General features: G+C 39.9%; 1 protein-coding gene across 23 annotated transcripts in view; it reads right to left on the reverse strand.

Moving 5' to 3' along the window:
• DLG2 (discs large MAGUK scaffold protein 2) overlaps positions 1–20,440 on the reverse strand; it is a 1,447,004-nt gene that overhangs the window by 167,841 nt on the left and 1,258,723 nt on the right. Inside the window, exon 1 of one of the 23 annotated variants that reach the window (XM_074956035.1) lies at positions 6,033–6,276. The exons of the other annotated variants lie outside the window; for them this stretch is intronic. The gene's annotated coding sequence lies outside the window, so the exon portion shown is untranslated. Of the gene's footprint in view, positions 1–6,032; positions 6,277–20,440 lie in introns of those variants that run through there. 23 annotated transcript variants of the gene reach the window in all.

The raw sequence follows: 20,440 nt of genomic DNA on the forward strand, positions 1-20,440 counted from the left end.
CTGTGCTCAGAATTTGCTACCTATCTACTTCTGGGTATAATTCATGTTGGTGGTTACCTACAATGCCTCAGATAGAATGTGGAATCCAGATAATGTCTTTCCCTGTATCTCACTAGAGAAGACACGATCCATTGGCTAGTTCTGCCTGCTGGTTTCTGGGACCAAAGTGTCAAGAGCCAGTGGGAGGGTCCGTCTCTGTGGAATGCACTCTTCTGATTTTGAACATTCTCAGGCCATGTGTAAGACCTATATGCTTGATCAGGGTTTAACCCACTTCCAGCAACAAGGTTTGTGTGTGGATTTTTTTTTTTTGGGTGGTGGAAGTCTTTCAAAATGAAGAAAAAGTACTTTAAAGTTAGGATTTTCATTATTATTTAATCATTATTATTACCAGTGTAAATCATCCAGATGCCAAAACTGTGTACACCATTACAAAGTCAATCCATCACACTTATAATTAGATTAAGTTTAACACCCTGGAGATTTATTTCATTTAGTACTGAATTTCCCAGTGCACTTCTAACCTGCAATCTGGTTTGGTGTTTGTGTAGGCTGCATATCTTTTGGCAGGTTTTGGTCTTTGCCTCTGCTGTGCACCCAGTAGAATGTGTAGCCCAATACTGAAGACAATAACATATTTATAAGTGTAACATTTTACTGACTCCCTGCCCTATTTGTCAAATCTATTCCTTCCTACTGCATAAAAATTTACTTCAGCTATGATGCCTGAAATAGGGTAGCTGGTTCATTAAATGAAACTGGGCTCAGTTCTCCTGTTCCAGTCCAGGCACTCCCAGTTGGACCAATTAAGAGAGCAGGACAGCACATGGGGACCAGAGTTGCCAACTTTCACCTGATAATAAGTACCCCTACTTCCACAATAAGCCACAAATCAGGAGAATCCCATTTCAAAACAAGACCAAAACAAGCCAATCCCTAAGAACCTCAACACTCTACGTGACTAGATCCCCCGGGCGTGCAGTCTGGGACTGTGGTTGGCCCGCTGTGCACCTCTGACTCTCTCCCCCCTTACCCCTGCTTGCCCCACCCCTTGCCCCTGCAAGAAACAAGCTACAACCCAAACAAGCAACAAGCTACAAGCCAAAAACTAGCCAACAAGCAACTCACAAGCCAATTAAGCCAAAAACAAGCCCAATTTCTGCATTTTTTTCATGGGTTTGGCATGCCTGCTGGGGACCTAAAGCATCAGCCAGGAACCAGACAGGAGAAGGGCATGAGAAGATAGCTGCTAGAGAGAGAAGTTGGTTTGTGGGAGAAGGCTGAAGATAGGAAATCAGCAAGAGGGGTTAACTGTCTGGCGTCTCCAAGCCACAGACCCAGGGCTGGAGGCAGGAGGAGCAGCAAAGGGAGATGCCTGCTGACAACTCCAGGGACAGAGAGTGGATCCAGAGGTACTGCAAGAGGGATGGGAGGAGTGAGGGATGCTCCCCTGGCAAAGATGCTCTCAGCAAGGAGGATGTGGGAGTTCCTGTTGGGAAGAGCAGAAGGAAAGGTCGCTGTCCTGGCAGAGGGACAGGTTTGCACCCCAGAAGGAAAGGTCGCTGCCTTGGCAGAGGGACAGAGGAGGACTGATCAAGAGTCTGGATGGAGCAGAAGACACCGGAATATTACTTGCACTGGGATGACAAGGATTATGTTTTGGGACATTTACACTACGTTTCGTGAATAAAGTGTGTTGATGGACTGCAGGATAAGCTTCCAGGAAGTTACTGGGGACTCAAAAGGGAAACTGAGACAAGGGGCCACTTGCAGGGCTGCCCCGAGGCCACTGGGAGTGCCTGGAAGAAGACCATGTGTTTACAGTCCTAATAAAAGAGACCATGTTTTGCCTATATTTATAACCAATTTTTTGTCCTGAAATATCACTCACTGAGGAGGAAACAAATTTATTTAGATTATTATGGTTTGAATGGTTCTGTTGTATACATGCCATAATATATGATACTGTAAAAGAATTTGGATAATGCTGTAAAACATAACCCATCACAACACACAATATCTGGTTATTAGCATGAGCATTCAATGAGATGCAAGTCAAGAATGACATATACCCTTTTCAATACTTTTCAGCAAAGTATTCCATATTAAAGTACGAAACTCAGCTCATATGTACATATGGAACCAACTAACCATTTACTTTAAAGTGTGTGTGTGTGTGTGTGTGTGTGTGCACAAACATATGTATGGGTGTACATACATACACACACAGACACCAGTCTCAAGTTCTACTCACCACTGCCCTACATTAAAAAGCACAATCACAAATAAAACCTCATCAGAGGTCCTCAACTCAAACCGAACAATAACCAAACAAAGATTAACTCTTACCATGCCCCTCCCAAAAGCCTGGTTAAACGGATGGGTCTTGCAGCAAGCCCAGAAGGTCAACAGATCTGGGGTATTTCAAAGGGTGATGAGTAAATCCCAAAGTTGAAGGCCCCTAAAAAGAATGTCCTGTCAGCAGTCCCCTCTCTTTTACATTGAGTATAACTCAAACTCAGGGGCCTTTGTTGATCTCAACTCCAGCAGCTGGGCAAAGATGCACACTTCTTGTGTAGGCAGGTGGTCCCAGAACATAAGAACATAAGAATGGCCATACTGGGTCAGACCAAAGGTCCATCCAGCCCAGTATCCTGTCTACTGACAGTGGCTAATGCCAGGTGCCCCAGAGGGAGTGAACCTAACAGGTAATGATCAAGTGATCTCTCTCCTGCCATCTATCTCCACCCTCTGACAAACAGAGGCTAGGGACACCATTCCTTACCCATCCTGGCTAATAGCCATTAATGGACTTAACCTCCAAGAATTTATCCAGTTCTCTTTTAAACTCTGTTATAGTCCTACCCTTCACAACCTCCTCAGGCAAGGAGTTCCACAGGCTGACTGTGCGCTGAGTGAAGAAGAACTTCCTTTATTTGTTTTAAACCTGCTCCCCATTCATTTCATTTGGTGGCCCCTAGTTCATATATTATGGGAACAAGTAAATAATTTTCCTTATTCACTTTCTCCACACTACTCATGATTTTATATACCTCTGTCATATCCCCCCTTAGCCTCCTCTTTTCCAAGCTGAAAAGTCCTAGCCTCTTTAATCTCTCCTCATATGGGACTAAAATAATCATTTTAGTTGCCCTTTTCAGAATCTTTTCTAATGCCAGTCTATCTTTTTTGAGATGAGGGGACCACATCTGTACGCGGTATTCAAGATGTGGGCCTACCATGGATTTACATAAGGCAATAAGATATTCTCTGTCTTATTCTTTATCCCTTTTTAAATTATTCCTAACATCCCATTTGCTTTCTTGACTGCCACTGCACACTGCATGGACGTCTTCAGAGAACTATCCACGATGACTCCAAGATCTTTCTCCTGATTAGTTGTAGCTAAATTAGCCCCATCATATTGTATGTATAGTTGGGGTTATTTTTTCCAGTGTGCATTACTTTATATTTATCCACATTAAATTTCATTTGCCATTTTGTTCTCCAATCACTTAGTTTTGGGAGATCTTTTTGAACTTCTTCACAGTCTGCTTTGGTCTTAACTATCTTGAGCAATTTAGTATCATCTGCAAACTTTGCCACCTCACTGTTTACCCCTTTCTCCAGATCATTTATGAATAAGTTGAATAGGATTGGTCCTAGGACTGACCCTTGGGGAACACCACTAGTTACCCCTCTCCATGCTGAAAATTTACCATTTATTCCTACCCTTTGTTCCCTGTCTTTTAACCAGTTCTCAATCCATGAAAGGATCTTCCCTCTTATCCCATGACAACTTAATTTACGTAAGAGCCTTTGGTGAGGGACCTTGTCAAAGGCCTTCTGGAAATCTAAGTACACTCTGTCCACTGGATCCCTCCTTGTCCACATGTTTGTTGACCCCCTCAAAGAACTCAATAGATTAATAAGTAAGACATGATCCCCCTTTACAGAAACCATGTTGACTTTTGCCCAACAATTTATGTTCTTCTATGTGTCTGACAATTTTATTCTTTACTATTGTTTCAACTAATTTGCCCGGTATTGATGTTAGACTTACCAGTCTGTAATTGCCAGGATCACCTCTAGAGCTCTTCTTAAATATTGGTGTTCCTTTAGCTATCTTCCAGGCCATTTAGGGATTTATAAATCAAACCCTAGACTTTAAACTCCACACAGAAACAGCACAGATCCTGCAGTGGTGATGTCGTGCTCCCAATGATACACACCTCTTAAATATGGACTTCTGCCTTCTATAGCAGCTTCAGTTCCCAGACTGATTGAAGGTATAGCCCTCCACAGAGCACACTACAGTAGCCCAGTGTTGAAGTCACAAAGGCTTATCGTTAGTGTTCTCATTGCTGAGATGATACCATGGTGATGGATGCAATATAGTGATCTAGACAGATGGATCTGATATCAGACTCCTAAAAGTATGAGAACTTACAACTCAAGAAAATGCATTTTGATATCACAAGAATCCCTGTCAATCAATGAGAATGCTAAAAAGGACCCAAAATATTCATAGAAGAGGCACAGAATTATTAAGAAATATAGTCGTTTATAGCAGAATTTGAAAAGTTCTTTAGTTTGTCAGACTTCTGAGGAATGATCTTACTGACAATATTTAAATGACACTCGGTACTGTAAATGAACAACTGCAAACATCTGTTACATAGCGAATCATTGACAAAAGCCTTTTTGCATAAAAGCCTTTCTTTCAATACAATAAAGGGTGCTAAAACCGAGGCACTTTATCAAAGAAAACAATATCATTCCCCCACCCTGGGTGACCAAAATATAACTGCTGAAGTAGATAATTTCTCCAAGTGGGAGACAGTAATACATGTTTAAATCTCTACACAGTAAACAGTTTGAACAGATAAAAGATGACAGCTCTCAGAAAGACCATGTCTCTCAGATTGCTGATAATAAAAGCAATAAGACAACAGGTGCTGTTCTGCCAACCCCCCTTAATATTTTGAGAAAACAATCTTGTTTCTCCTACGGAGAGAAAGACAGAGAGTAAAGAGAGAGAGACTACCGTCACCTATAATAATTCTGCTATATGAACAGGGAAAAGTAAACTTGTCATTAATGACCAGCAGTTGTGGCGAGAGGTATATCGATACAGCAGAGCAATGTGAGGTCTTACTTTTGGTAAACTGTGCTTTTCAGTTCCTTCCTGATTAAAACAAAAATTTCCATCCCTGGTTTATTGATCTTTAAAGGTTACAGGAGGGATGATGTGAATAAATATTAAAGGATCTGGTTTTACAAAATGTAAGGGTCAATCTGAAACAAGGCAATAATTAAAGCAAAGGATTTGAAGCTAGTGAAATATTCACAAGGTAATGAATAATTTACTGGAAATATACCTTAAGCTTTCTCTGTACGGCTACTGTAATACAATGCTTTAGCAGTTTGCTTTCAAAGTATGCTTTTGCATCTCTGACATATTTCAGCACTGTTATGCAAGATGGGGAATCATTCATTTTAACATGATCCTGAGCATATTACCACAAAACAGAGAGGCTACCATTTCACTTATTACCAACTAATAATCTCTACAGTATAAATCATTTGCATTGCCTTGCTGCATACAAAAGATTTATGGCTGAATCCGAAATTACACATGTACTAGAGTCTCTGAAAAAGCATTAGTAAATGCTTCTCATTTTAGCATACATTTTCCCCCTCCTGCTACAAAAGGTACAGCACTTGTTCTTTTTAACTGCTAATAAAAGCTTGTTCATAGCCTCTTTGAATCTACAACACTGACAAAAACGGAAAGAAGGAAACTTTAGCTACGAACAATTACTCACAGCATTATATTAAATAATTCATTGTTACATTTTTCTTTTCATCTCGGACTGTGCCACTAGACTAAACAACTGAAATTATTGTAACCCCCACATAAAAGCCACATAGGACTACTTCTGAAAGCAAAACACACATTAAAACTACTATGCAGTTTTACCAAGTTTATCTAATAACTGGGTTAGCTCAGCTGAAGCCACATCACTCACCGAAGACAGAATTTGCTTGAACAAAAGCAGAGAGACCAGGCACCAAATGCAGCTTCTCAAGATTCTTAATGCAAGATTCTCCTGTCTGCTGTTCCGTTCACACTTGCCTTTATAACTAAGCAAACCAACAACATTCGATTGCTCAATGAATTATAAAACAGTAGCTCCCAGACTCTCATATTTTACATCACAGGGGGTGGTCATCCAGCATACACACTGCCTCTGTACATATATTGTTATAACTCATCCTGATAAGCACATCAGTGCTGGCAGAAATGACAGTAATTGGTGCTCAGGATGTACAAGCACAAACCAATAGAATACACTCCCTCCCTCAGCTCTATGCAACATCTCCACTTGTCAATCTTCGCACCTTGTTAAGGTGGAATCGTCAGCTACAGTTCAGGGTGGGCATGTGGTTTCAAAATTTGGAGGAAAATCTGATAATTGATGCAAATACTTTACTAACCTAACATTCCTTAAAACAATCTGCATGGTTCAATATTAAATGTATCTTTAATAATTGACAGGCATACTTTTCTTGCTCCTTTTTTAAAAAAAAAACTTTCTTCATGCTCTTTTCTTAAAGATACAGTTCTTGTACTATAACTGATAAACCCAACATCCATAACTTCTATTAGCATGAATGACAATTACCTATATCGACTCCCTCAACACTCATGGGAGAACAGACTTCAAAATATTAGCCCACATAGGCTCAAAATGAACAATAACTTAATTATTGGGTGTTACTATGTGTAAATTTCAGACAGTTCTTATAAAATATTAGTAAATTTTATTAATAGCCTTCACATTTTGACAGTAAATATTTACAATGTTCTCAGCTATTCTGTCTTAACTTTCTTCTGTTCTGAAGAGTCCTCGTATTAATTTTTAAAAAATAAATAGACATAAACAAACCTTGAGAAGTACTAATAAACTAAACAACTAACCTGAACAATACCAGACAGGACTGAGTATAGCAAAAAACAAATATATTGTTAATTATTGTATATGGTACAAATTATCATTTATAGTTAACCATTATCAAGAAAAATGGGTTATGATATTGATAATACCCGGTAAGCAAGTAGTCACTTAAGAGTTTTGGGTATGAAAAGTCCTTACTGATGGGAGAGGAGGAAAATTGATTAGCTGCTTGTTAGAGAGGGATACAGGGGGAAAGGACTATTTTATCTATTTTTTGAGATCTTAATAGTTCTTTAGATCTTAGTATTCCAAAAAAAATCCAGTTATAAGATGCAGGGAAATTAACATTTGTTTGGTTGCTTCCTTAATGTGTATGTGAGATTCAAAAGCTTAACACCATTAACCATTTACTGTAGACCCTGATCTTGGATTGAGAACTGACAGCATGGACCCCTGCACCGTTTATTTCAACAGGGTCCATATAGGCCTAGAGGTCTCTGCTATTGGATCACAAGGCAGGATTGGGGCCTTAACCTTCAAAGCAGTAAGAATATTATTGACAATATTGTCACCATTTTATCTGAATTACAGATTATTTGGATGTATTTAACATTTGAACCGAACACTGGCTTTCTACACCCATATTCATGCTAAGGGTATTTATGGGAGCAGGGATTATGTGCCAAAGAATTTTACTGAGAATGAATTTCTATTTCTGCTTTCCACAGGCGGTGATGCCCATCAGGGCATGTAGGGACCAGGATGACTCACTGGGAACCTGATCCAGATTATTTCACTCTTCATATATTATAGAACAGCTCCAACATTTGGTGCCAGGCTGACAGGTTCTGGTTTCAAAGGTAAGCAAAATAGCTAGTGCACAGTTGCTTCTATGGTTGAGTCACAGTGATAACACTTAACCATACAAATTAAGACACATCAGATAGTTTTGGTCATCATTGGGATGTTATTCCATGAACAACTGGGCTGTGGAATGTAAATGCACTCTGTGGATGGCAACTCGAACCAGAAACCCAATCCTTCCTCTAGCCATCTGTAACCACCAATGTGTGACATGAGGTGGGAACGTGGCATCTCATTTCATGCATAGTGAAAGCAAGTACCTCTATATTTATTCCTTCTCTCCCCTCCACAGCTGCTTATTCCCCTCTCCTCATTTGCTGCTCCGTGGCCTCTTCAGTCTGGCAGGGTTAATCCACTCCATGCCAGAGCCACAGGCATATTTCTCCATAAAGTCCTGGCTGTTACGATAAAGACTTCCCTGCAGACTTCATGCATAGTGAAAGCACTTCTCTGCAGGGAAGTCACTGGATGGGGGAGATGAAGCAGAAGGGTACCCAGCAGTGCAGCAGCTTTTCTTTCTGTCCCAGGAGAAGACAGACAACTGAACACCAACAGCTGGATTCCCCAGTGGTACTAAACAGCGGATCCTCCAGAATGGGCAGAAGATGATTCTAATTGACAACCATTGGCTTGATGACAAGGCAGTAGGGGGATCTGTGCCATTGGATTTAGACTCATGGAGCTACATTCTACTCACTGATCTACACATTTAACTTGCAAATTACAGTGGTTCTTTGTACAGCAGCCCAGTTGGGTTTCTTGCTTTGGAATTCACCAAACACAATGGTCATTTATCAGTATGCCCCTGTAACCTATTTGTGTGTTTCCTCTGTGCCTTGTTTTGACCATCCAATTCTGATCAAGCTTCCTAATCGTTTCACCAGACATCGTACAGACCATTATAGTAACAGTGCTTGGAGTTACAGAGAGAAATAATGTTTGCTTGAAAGATCAGAACTCAGTTACTCAACCATACCCAAAAGACCCAAACATTCTCTCTATATTAAAATATTTTATTGACCAATATGGCTCTTACTATCACAAAATAGCTATAGTATTTTAATACAATAAACCAGACTTCTATTCAGTGTACCATGTAGCTGCATTTCAAGGCCACAATGTAGGTGACATGCACAGTGTAAAGTCTGTGGTGTAACATACTTTCCCTTCAATGGGGGACATGGCAAGAAATGCTGAAACTCCATCCCTTAATTTCTATTGCATCATATTGACTTACCCTATCTTTCTACTGAGGTATTGCTATAGCTGCCATTGCCACAGTGTCTAAGAGAATGATGCTCTGTAAAAGATGAGCAAAATGAAGGGTACTGTTTTGTCATTCAGGAAGACGTTCTTGATCAATTACATGCATTGATTTCAGAACCCAGAGTCCCCAAGGCAGTGTCACAAATACACATTTTGTTTCTGAATGCTAGATTTCACATTCAAACTCTCTGGTTTTGCTGAAAGATGTGTGAAAGCCATGTGTGGCTGCCAGACCATGTGCTATTGGCTGTACATCTGAGGAGGCTCAGGAGCGCAACTTATTTCTTCAAAATGGCTTTTAACATACAAACTCTAAATTGGCTCCAAAGCTGCCTTCTTCAGAGTGCAGATTAGGAATGGCTTAAGAATGAAAGAGAGAAAGAAGAAATTCCCAGTTGTTTCCAAGGCAGGACCTTTTGCACATTATGTGCCATTATAAATATTAAAGACAAGCCGATTATAATGAATATTTGGCCGCAGATGATGGCTGCAAATGAGGATGCTCTTAAGTGCATTCATGCATCATCAGAGGAAGAACCCAGGATATTCTGCTCAAACAACAGAAGTTTTTACTATATCAGCTGAAGGAGAAGTTCATCCATTACTTAAGAGACACATTGATTCCATCCAACAAAGGGTCACATATCAACCAATATAGTAGATATGCACTTCAATTAGGCAAAGCTTGTTCTCAAGTGTCTGGAGATTACAGGAGTCCAAATAAAACAAATGAGTGCCAACTGAAATGATTTCCAGGCCATCCAGGATGGCATAGGTAGGCGCTACACCTCAGACCTTTGCTGCCATCAAGTTCAGTTGTAAGTAGGAATAGAATATAGAATTTTTCAGAACAGAAATATTGGCCTCTGCCCCTTGAGCTAAGTTCTCTTATAAGGGTTCATGGTACACACTTGTACATTATGAAAAAATCACACAACTGAAGAACTCACACTTAACAGTTAAGTTCCTTACTTCTTCAAGTGATATGGTAGTTCAAACTTATCAGTTCAAACTTCAAACTGATAAAAGGAAATACATTTTCCACACCATAAGCCTGAAGACCTCGTTGCCACAAGATATCATTGAGGCCAAGGGTTTCAGAAACAGATTCAACATTCATATGGATAACAAGAATATGCAGAGAATTACAATTACAATACTACAGAGAATTCTTCCCCAAGTGTCTGACTGTTGGGTCTTGCCCACAGGCTCGGGGTCTAACTGATCACCATATTTGGAGTCGGGAAGGAATTTTCCCCCAGATCAGATTGGCAGAGACCCTGGGGTTTTTTGCCTTCCTCTGCAGCCTGGGCCACTTGCAGGTTTAAACTACTGTAAATGGTGGATTCTCTGTAACTTGAAGATTTTAAATCACAATTTGAGGATTTCAGTAACTCAGCCAGAGGCTAGGGATCTGCTATAGGAGTGAGTGGGTGAGGTTCTGTGGTCTGCAACGTGCAGGAGATCAGACTAGATGATCACGACGGTCCCTTCTGACCAAGAAGTCTATGAGTCTAAGCTGAACACATCCCGGAAATGCATATCAGTACATCAGTAGTCTGATATGTATAGGATGTAAAAGATATGGCTGATATATTACCAGATACACACGAATAAAGGCCTTGCATTGTATCCAGTAAAGGGTAGCTGTATTCACACAGAATTTCAGGATGCATTCTTTCCAGAGGACAATAGAATAACATGGGATCAAAGTGTACTGTTGCACAATGTGTGTGCAGAACTCCCTAAAGCATCGCATTCCAGTTGAGATCAATTACAGTTCTGCAAATGAACAAACATAGAATATGTCTCTAATTCTGCAGGCTGCTTTTAGCCCCTCAAAGGCGTAATACATTTCAAAGTTTGGAAATCTGCAGTCTGAATATGGAACAGAATTTGGCCCTCCAGAACTGGTAAGAATAAAACTATTCTTTTAAATGCAGATGCAAGACTGCATAGCTATTAGCTACTCGGTGCTTTGCAAAATAAGCAGTAGTTATAATGTAAATAAATGTAATTGCCACATTAAGGATACAGAGCAATTCATTTCCTCTCAGTGCAACCTACTTATGATTCCCTTTAAGAATACTTTTCAAATAGAAATTTCATTTCTTTTTTCAAAGGATTAATCCTGATGAGTACAAATGAATACAACTGCATATTTAGATTAATTAGTAAATTAGTTTGCACAGTGCTTTGAAGATGTAAAGCACTGTATAAGTGCTATTTCTATGATATTTCCTGTTACAATATTTTTCTTCTCTCATGTAACATCCCCTTTTTCCTATAAGTGCACAATGCCAAAAGATATCAAGCCCTCATCTCAAATGATGACTTTGTACAGCAAGTCCACCTTCCTAATACAAGTTCCAAGATACTGCCAGGATAAACAACGAGGAGTCCTTGTGGCACTTTAGAGACTAACCAATTTATTTGGGCATAAGCTTTTGTGGGTTCTAGCCCACGAAAGCTTATGCCCAAATAAATTGGTTAGTCTCTAAGGTGCCGCAAGGACTCCTCGTTGTTTTTGCTGATACAGACTAACACGGCTACCACTCTGAAACCGGCCAGGATAAGTGAATGAGGTGGGATAGTCAATAATACCTAAATGAACAGAGACCCAAGAGTGTGACTCCAGCTGATCAAGGTCAACACAACAACAACAAAAAAAAGAGCATACTTTGCTGGTTAAAAAGGCAGCAACCTCTTGATGGCCGCATCTTATCTCAAGAATATGAACTGCTCCATAAGGAATAAAGAAGAGCTGAGAAGAAGCAGGAAGGACAAATGACAGAGCTATGCTCCCTAGAGACCGGCCGTTTGAAAAGGCTCCCTGAATGTGATTTGAAAAGTCAGTTATGACATCTCCCGAATTGTGGCCCCATGAGCCTTGAATACTCTATCTGTCCATTTAAAAGCCTATGGATTTTCCAATAGCAATCTGGGCCTTTACACTACTACCTTTCTTCTACATAGTTTATATCAACTTAATTATTTAAAAGAATTGGGAACTCGGCTGATATGGTTCAGGGTTAGTTTTAAAAAAAATACTCTTTCATGTGTTCTTTAACTCCTTGTTTCCCATTGTTGCTCCATTTAAAACCAGATGGGGGTACATGTCTGGTGCAAAGCAAGCTAAATAACAATTATGCTGGACTGACTATAGCCATGAGCTGGAAAAGTATCCAAAAATCCATGCCATATTAAACAAAACATTAGATTCAATTACACAACACTCAGCTATCCTGGCACATATTCATGTTAACAAATGGAGGTCCCAGCACTCTGTTCCTCATAAACGGGGTAAAGGGAGCTAACATGCAAGGGGTATGTTTACATGGAAGGAAATAGTAGAGTAGCTCCTGCATATGTACATGGTGGGCTCTGTGGGCCAGGATGTGTAGCCAGATTGGGGGCAGAGTGGAGCAAGGAAGAGACTGAGAATAGCAGTCTGGCAGATTGCCATGGATGCTAATGCTTTTGGAACAACAATTACTCCCCCACAGAGGAGGTAGCAGGAGTACAGGCACCAAGGTGAGGGGCACAGTATAAGAATCTGTATAGTAGACTGGAATTGCTATGAAGAAGGAGTTAATGGCAGCCCTGTTAAGGAACTGGCTGTGCTATCAGTGGAAAGGGGTGTATGGAGGGCATATAGGAGTATCTTTGGTTCTCAGTCAGAGATCTGCAGAGTTTAAGCCTGAGTTTCCAGTGCATTATGGTATAGGCAGCCCCACCTTTTCCCCTACCAGGACAACTCACTGTGGTAGCATAGAAAGTGTGGTAAGTACTTTTAGAGTAAGTTTTCCCCTGCTTTGTTTTTTCCTTCAGGAAGGAAGAAATGGGCCCAAATGACAAAGGCCTGAAAGCAGATAATGAGAGCAAATAATACATAGCCCAGCTCCCTCCCCCCACCCACTAAATCTGTGAAGGTCATTTATGTCTTTTGTTTTCCATTATGCTTTAATCACTCCATCTAGGTAGTTGTAAGACCATCAAAGTGAGGAATTATTCCAAAAAGAAAGAAAGAAAGAAAGAAAAAGAACTACTCTTTTGGGATATGTCAAACTCTCCCTCTTCGGTCTCACAGAACTGCCTTAGAGCTCAACTCAACAAGAATTATCTGGAGTTTTGCATACTTCGTAAGACTTCTGAAACTGTAGAAAGTTACAGACTTGGCTCTAACGCAGGTTAATTAATTTAGCTTCCACTGAAGTAATTTTTGTTAACTACGCCTGGTGACACACTAGTGAGCTTGCTTCTGGTGGACTTTCATGTCCAATTTATTCGTGGTGTTTACATGACACTCAGCAGACATGAATGGCAATTTTTAACTCAAAATACTCCAGCCTCAGGCTGGGGAACATCCTGTGTGTGACTGCGAATGGGGAAGGACACAATAATCACATCACACTTTCAGTTATTTTTAAATCCCTGGCAATTAGCTTCTACACACACTGAGTTGAGATGAGCACTTAAGGAAGGACAGCCATCTTGGGGGGAGGGGGGAGATATATCTAATGATTAGCAGAAGGACTTGGACTCATTCGTTTGATGCCCATCTCTATCCCTGAACCACTGCGTGAATGTCATTTATGGCTTGAGGCTTAATTAGAATCGGCAAAGTACTTTGATATCCTGTCAATTAAAAGTTATATATTAATGTTTATTATTGCTATTATCAGTGGGATAACAGAACAGGAGTGATTTGATTGATCATCATTAATTAATATCACAAGGCTTACCAGGAAATGAATAGGGTCTGCATGTTTTAAAACTAACATATCCTGATAACATACAGACAGTCGTGTACGCATCTCTTTACTGCTCCTGCCACTCTGCAAACTGGTCCTCTGGTTCACGTTCTGGAAGAGCACTCCTCTTCAAACTGTCTCTCCAGTGCTGGTTTATTGGCCATATATCTGAGTTGCAGATCAGCAGTGGAGAGACAAGTCACATGGGGAATGCAGGCCAGGGACAACAGAAAGGTATAGACAGTAGGAAAGATGAGGATAATTCTCTTCAGGAAAAATCTTAAACTATTCCACCCTCACTTCTGCTAGAAACCATTCCCTGATTCCTAACACAGAGCTCCCAGCTGTGATGAACTGAAAGGCTCTTGGTTAAAGCACTCACCTAGGTTTGGGAGCTCTGTGTTCCCTGCTCTACTGCACGCTTCCATAGGCTAGTCTCTTTGTGCCTCAGTTCCCCACCTGCAAAATGCGGATAGCACTTTCCCCCATCACCGGGATGTTGTGAGGATAAATACATTAAAGATTGTGATACGTAGTATTGGGGTAGTGGTATTGGTCCCAGGATACTAGAGAGACAAGGTGCGTGAGGTAATATCTTTTATTGGACCTTGTCTCTCTCAAAGACTGTGAGGCGTTCAGACATTGCAGGGATAGGGGCCATGTAAGTATCTTAGATAGACCCAGTAATACCCTAAAACCAACCAGTTTTGTACGGGTAAGTGATCCTTCCTGCCTTTCAAATAGGGCAGAGGTTTTTTTAAATCATCTCACTCTGCTTTTTCCCATAATTAGAAAAAAATCAGACTCTTTAAAAATGACATTCCAGATAATACATGCCATTCTGAAGGACATATGAGGACACAGAAAAAAAATAACACTTCTGCCAAGAATGGGTGCATATTAACGTCACTTGTTTTAGCTCCATCCCCAAAAGCACACATTTACAGTCCCTTTGAAAATAACTCCTTTTGGAAATAATTGGAAATGTCACGTTGGAATGAGAACAAAAAAATAATAAAGTGACTCCGAGGTGAACATGGATAAAGTGGGTAATGAGTTACCCACGCTGTTTTGTCTCTATCTATCCCAAAAAGGGTATTTAATAACAACAATGCATAAAAATGTAATAATATGAAGAAATTGGATTGCTTTCATGAAAAACAATATGATCCCTCAGACGAAGAATGCACTCTACAGCTGTACAGAGAGGGTTAGATTCAATAAAGAACATAGCTCTATACTGTGCTTTTAACCAATTTCATAGCTTAATACGTACAGCACATGTCATGGGAAGGGACACTTACACAGCCCTGTGGATATCATGGTATTACATTACATCATCATCAAAACCAGAGACACCCACATGTACAGTCCACGTTCTGGGCACACAAAAGGTAACGATCACCACTATTTTAGCTGCATTTATGCATTTTGAAAGTACCCTAAGGTGCCTTAAATGAGCAAAGAGAGCATGTATGGATTTTTACCACTGCAGTTTGACTGATTTATTTCCTTAGTAGGTAACACAGTGGATTGCTATACATAATTTTTTTTTCCATTGGAATCTCATTGGAAGCCCAGAAGGCATAGGAAAATGCATATATTGTATTATTTTGTATTGTATAATGCCAAAGAAGAGTTTAGATATTTAATAACGTTCTGCTGCAGTGTGACCAACCAAAGCTGAGCAAATAATCTGGAGTGAATTTATCCTCCTTTTCTGTTTGCAAATTGTTCATGAGTGGCTCATAGTTTTCCTGAATTTATTCATTAGTTCAAATAATAACGGAATAATCCCTATATTAATTCTTTGTCTAGAGATTGATTATGAGCAGTCTGTTGCTAAGATTTGATGTCTAAAATCTGAGAAGAGTTGGGTAGTTCTAATTGAACGCACAGGTTATGTGCTACTATTTGTATCCCTGACTGAGGAGTGTAACTCTTAGAATCAGATTTCTTGTGCAAATATTCACTTAAAATATGGTACTTCTGCAAACATTACTGCCAGTATACTCATTTGCTAGAATGTACAAGGCAACTAAACAAGTGGGGTGCAAACACAGACAACTCAAGGCCAGTCATTTAATCAAATGGACAGTCCCAGAAAAGATTTTGGAAGTACTTGCCCAGCTATTCCTAAAAGCCTATGAAACAGAGAATGATGCACTACAAGAAATAAAGTCACAGGTACAGTCTACGTTTTTCTTGGTGTTACGTACTTTGCATATTAATACTCAGCATGATGATCGTGCAGAACTCGCTTTTTATCCTCTGTGATTTGTGGCCAAATGATTTCCAAATGAAGCCTAAGGTGCTGGATTAAATCTACAGCAGCCATTAACTTCCTATTGACTCCCATTGATTGGGTACTGTAGCCCTAAAGGATTTTAGGGCCTGCCTACTGACAGACCTCCTTTCTTCTTATGCAATTTCAACAAAAGACACATTCCCTGTTCTGAACATCTTAGTTACACATGTCACAGTGAGAGATGACAAGGCGGCAAGCTATGAGAAGCTCAAATTGGTCTTTAATATTGAAGTAAAAAAATGCCCTTATAAAACATATAATCATCATTGACAGAATTGCTAGCCAGGGAAAATATTTGTATGGGATGCCAATTTTCTGATGTAGTGCTTCTATGTTTACAAGTGAACATGTCTTATGCTAACTGACACCAAAGAATTATTTGAGTTACATGATGAGTAGTTACAGTTTCTATAGTAGTCAGAAAAATTCATTTTTTTTTGTTTTATAACTGTTTCTTCAATTACAGTTGAGAGGCAACATACTACATCAGGGCATGCCCTGTGTGTGCTGAGCATTATTAGGGCAAGGATAATTTTACACATCACTTGCTAAGGCTACGTGAAATTCAATGAAAGACTCATGAACTTAATCTTGCCAGAAGCTTGTACATCTTTAAAGCTTCATTCTGGCATATGAAAGGAGCAAATGATAAATTTATTCACTGTTAGTAATATAGTTTGGGAGTCCATTTTCATTGGGAAAGATATCTACCATGCTGAGACTCAGGATAGTTCCTCAGACTGTTTTAGTCACAATATCTGCACAAGTCATGTTTAACACTATAACAAAGCTTCACAAGAGAGAGATGGTGTGTGAATTAGAATGGAAGGCAGGCCTTCTCTCTCAAGATGTGGTTCACACTTTGAATGAGTCTGGGAACCTTGAACATCTGTATACCAGCACCTTCCAGTTTGATTGTTCTGCTTGCAGCAAGGTTCAGCCATAGCCCACCACTGTAGCTAGCTTGTCTGGTGTTCTTCATTCAGAGCAGAGTGCCCTATCCACCCACATATCCCTTTAACACCTGTGTTCATGTGAAAGACTGGGAGGTCTTCCCAAGCCACTGTTCGTTTTAACCCCTTGCAGAGAATTTCATATCAAATGTTTATATAATAAAATAATATAATTCAATAATTCAAAAACATTAATTTCCTTATCACCTTTGCTATGGTAGCATTCTACTGTGAGAACAACTGTAAATATTCATGCAGTTGTACTGAAAACCCATTTTCATGAAGAGAGAATTCCTGCAAACCTCTGACCCATTCACACACATCCCCTGTACACTTAATCAACGCAGACATTCATATAGTCAATGCATTCTCATTCATACTTAACCCATGGAGTCGTCTTCAAGTGGATCTAGCCTGAGCTCAGCCCATACGTGACCCCAAACAATAAATATAATGAGAAAAAAATCACCTTTTCCCTTTCCGGACTAAAGTGGAGACCAAGCTTTAGAGAATACTACTACCCTGGTTAAATCTTGACTGTGTCCAGAGGTGAAAAGCCGATGCCTAACTAATTAGAATCATGTAGATAGTACATTTGTATTTGTTTTCTAAAGTGTACATTAAAGCCTGGGAAATTACAGCCTCTCATGCACATTTTGAAGCCTAGCACAAAAGAAATATTTACACAACCTTCAGCCTTTCTGTGTACTTTGAACTATGTCATAGAATGCACTGCTTAATTATAAACTATATTTATTTGATCGAATCCTAAATATGTTTTTGTTAAAAGATCTATGTCACAGCTGGCATTTCCAGCCAAAGTTTAAGAGTAAATTAGTTAAACAACGTTATCCGACCATAATCCTGGATTCATTAGGCTGACCTTTCCCACTTGCCAACAAAAACTCAAGAAACCTGTGTGAGACAGTGATTCCTGCACTGAGGGACATTTCCAGATTTGTTACAGCAACAAATCAGAGTCTTTCAAAGGGGGAAAACACTTTTTAAGTTGTTTGCAGATCTATTTGCAGCAGAAGACTAAAGAAGCCGAGGAAAAAAGTTCAGTTGGAATCAACTGATTTATACCACTCCAATTTACTTCAGGATTCATGAAAGGAACTGGCTGAATGTTTACAAATGCCTGCTGAGTAACAGATCCAGAGTCACATCAGCAGGCTTCTCTTTGTGCAAACCTCTGCAGAAGTACTTATATTTGTAAACACATCTAAACACTGCAGTTATTCAACAGACTCTCCCCTCTGTTTCATAATGCGTAGAGCTGCCTCAGCTGTCAAGCTGAATGTCAAGAATCTGGGTTCAGGAAAGCAGTGCCAGTTTTCCCATTGACACTGAAACCCTCAAAGCATTCTTTGATGGGGTGTTTTGTTAAACACATGTGTTTACTTACCCCGGTGGCTCCCAAGTTTGCTGTGTTGCAACCCCATCGCCTCATTAGGATTTGGTGGATGCGTGCTGTCTGCACCCTATGTTCCTTTGTGTCATGAACCCAGCACAGTTGCCACCATTCTCTTTTCTCCCCCACATCCAATTTTCCCCTCCTTCTCTCAGGTTCTTTTCTGCCCTATTCTCTTATCGGAGAGGAGTAATTCAGGCTGGCTACACAGATAGCCTGAACCTGCAGCTAGTGGTCTCTGAGCTGCTCCTGTGGAACTGGCTGTGTCATGCAGGAGCAGGTAGGGAAGGTGGATAGCTTTCACAGAACGACCGACGGTAATGGAAGGACAAGGTGGATTTTAGGTAACGCCATATTTCCTTCCTCTGATTTAATCCTCCAGGATTGACCACCTCACAAATTGAGGAACACTGATTTACAGTGCTCTCTATAGACGCAATAGTAATAACCGTATGTATTAATCTCACATATAAAAACCTATGTAAACTGATGCAAATTGGGCATACTAACAAAGCTCAGCAAATAATAAAAAATTAAAACATGAATTAGGGGTGACCCTCAAATTCCTTGCATGCTGCCAGTTCAGCATCCAGTGCTACAGAGGTTGTATGATGCTGTTAACGGGACACTACCATGGCCTGTAGAGGTGTTACAGATGGCAGAATCTAGCCCCATCTATTTTTGAAATTGGGTACTTACTAATTGTGTTGTAACACCTTAGACTGTTAGAATTTAGGGGGGAAAGTCTCATTTACTTTTTAACCGTTAGGCTGATTGTTCATATTTTGCAGTTCTTTCAGCTCTGACACTGAAAACAGATTTGTCAGTTTCAACTTTTATTTCTAGCAATTTTACTTTCTATCCCTATTCACAGTCTATCCCTATTTAGGCAGATACTTAAACTTGTGTTCCACTGACTTCAACGGGACTTAAGCACAAATTTAAAGTCAAACTCATGTTTATGAGCTGCCCTTAATTGGGATGCTCTCCTAAATCAGGCCCTATGAGCTTCTCCCACTAATTTTTTTGTCCTTTAGACTCCCTGGGCCACTGTTCTTTGCACACAGGCATGCTTGTAACCAAAGGTTTAATTTCCTTCCCCCACCACAGTTTTATGGGGGTGGATTAATGACAGTTTATTGTACTATAACTGCTCATCGTCTCAAGTGCTTTGGGGAGTACTGGGAGACTGCTTTAAAAATAAATAAATAAATGATTACTATACCTGTTCAAAGCCTTTGGGCAACATTTAGTTGATCTTCTCCTCTCCAAATAAATAACAGTACAATTTTCACTTAGAATGCACTCATGCCCCAGGGCTTCTACATGGAATACAAGATCAAGACTTCCCACCATGCAGGAAGAGGAGAATTTTGCAATCAAGATCTACTATGTGCTGCTGAGAGGAGAATTCTGCTTTCTATCCTTGTTTATGGCTTTCTTAATTTGGAGAAAAGTAGGCACTGTACAAAACAACATCATCATATTACTTTACAAAGCACTCTGTGTGCATGCGTGCATTTCAATTTGCTTCTGGTTAAGCAACTGAAAAGAAGCTAACCCACTTTTAGCTACAATGAGATTTTATTCTTTATTTTAATACTATCATCGATTGGCCTTTTTGTTTCCCCAGCTACAGGGGCTAATTTGTAATCAGGTCTTCTACCTGTCTCCTTGTCTGTGCCTGCTATTCTATGCGTGCAGATAATGATGGCTGGATGTCTCAATATCTGATTGTGTCCATCAACACAGACATTTTAAATAACTAAATGACACCAATTACACCTGAAAATAATTGTGGGTACAAAACTTCTCCTGCAATCATTTGTACCCACCAACTCAGGTAAGAGGATTGGGGGGAAATGGAAGGCTTAGTTTTCAAAATTTAGCTTATACCCTGTTCTCCTCTTCAATGTAGG

Source organism: Natator depressus, chromosome 1 (genome assembly GCF_965152275.1).
Source record: "Natator depressus isolate rNatDep1 chromosome 1, rNatDep2.hap1, whole genome shotgun sequence".
Lineage (NCBI taxonomy): Eukaryota > Metazoa > Chordata > Testudines > Cheloniidae > Natator > Natator depressus.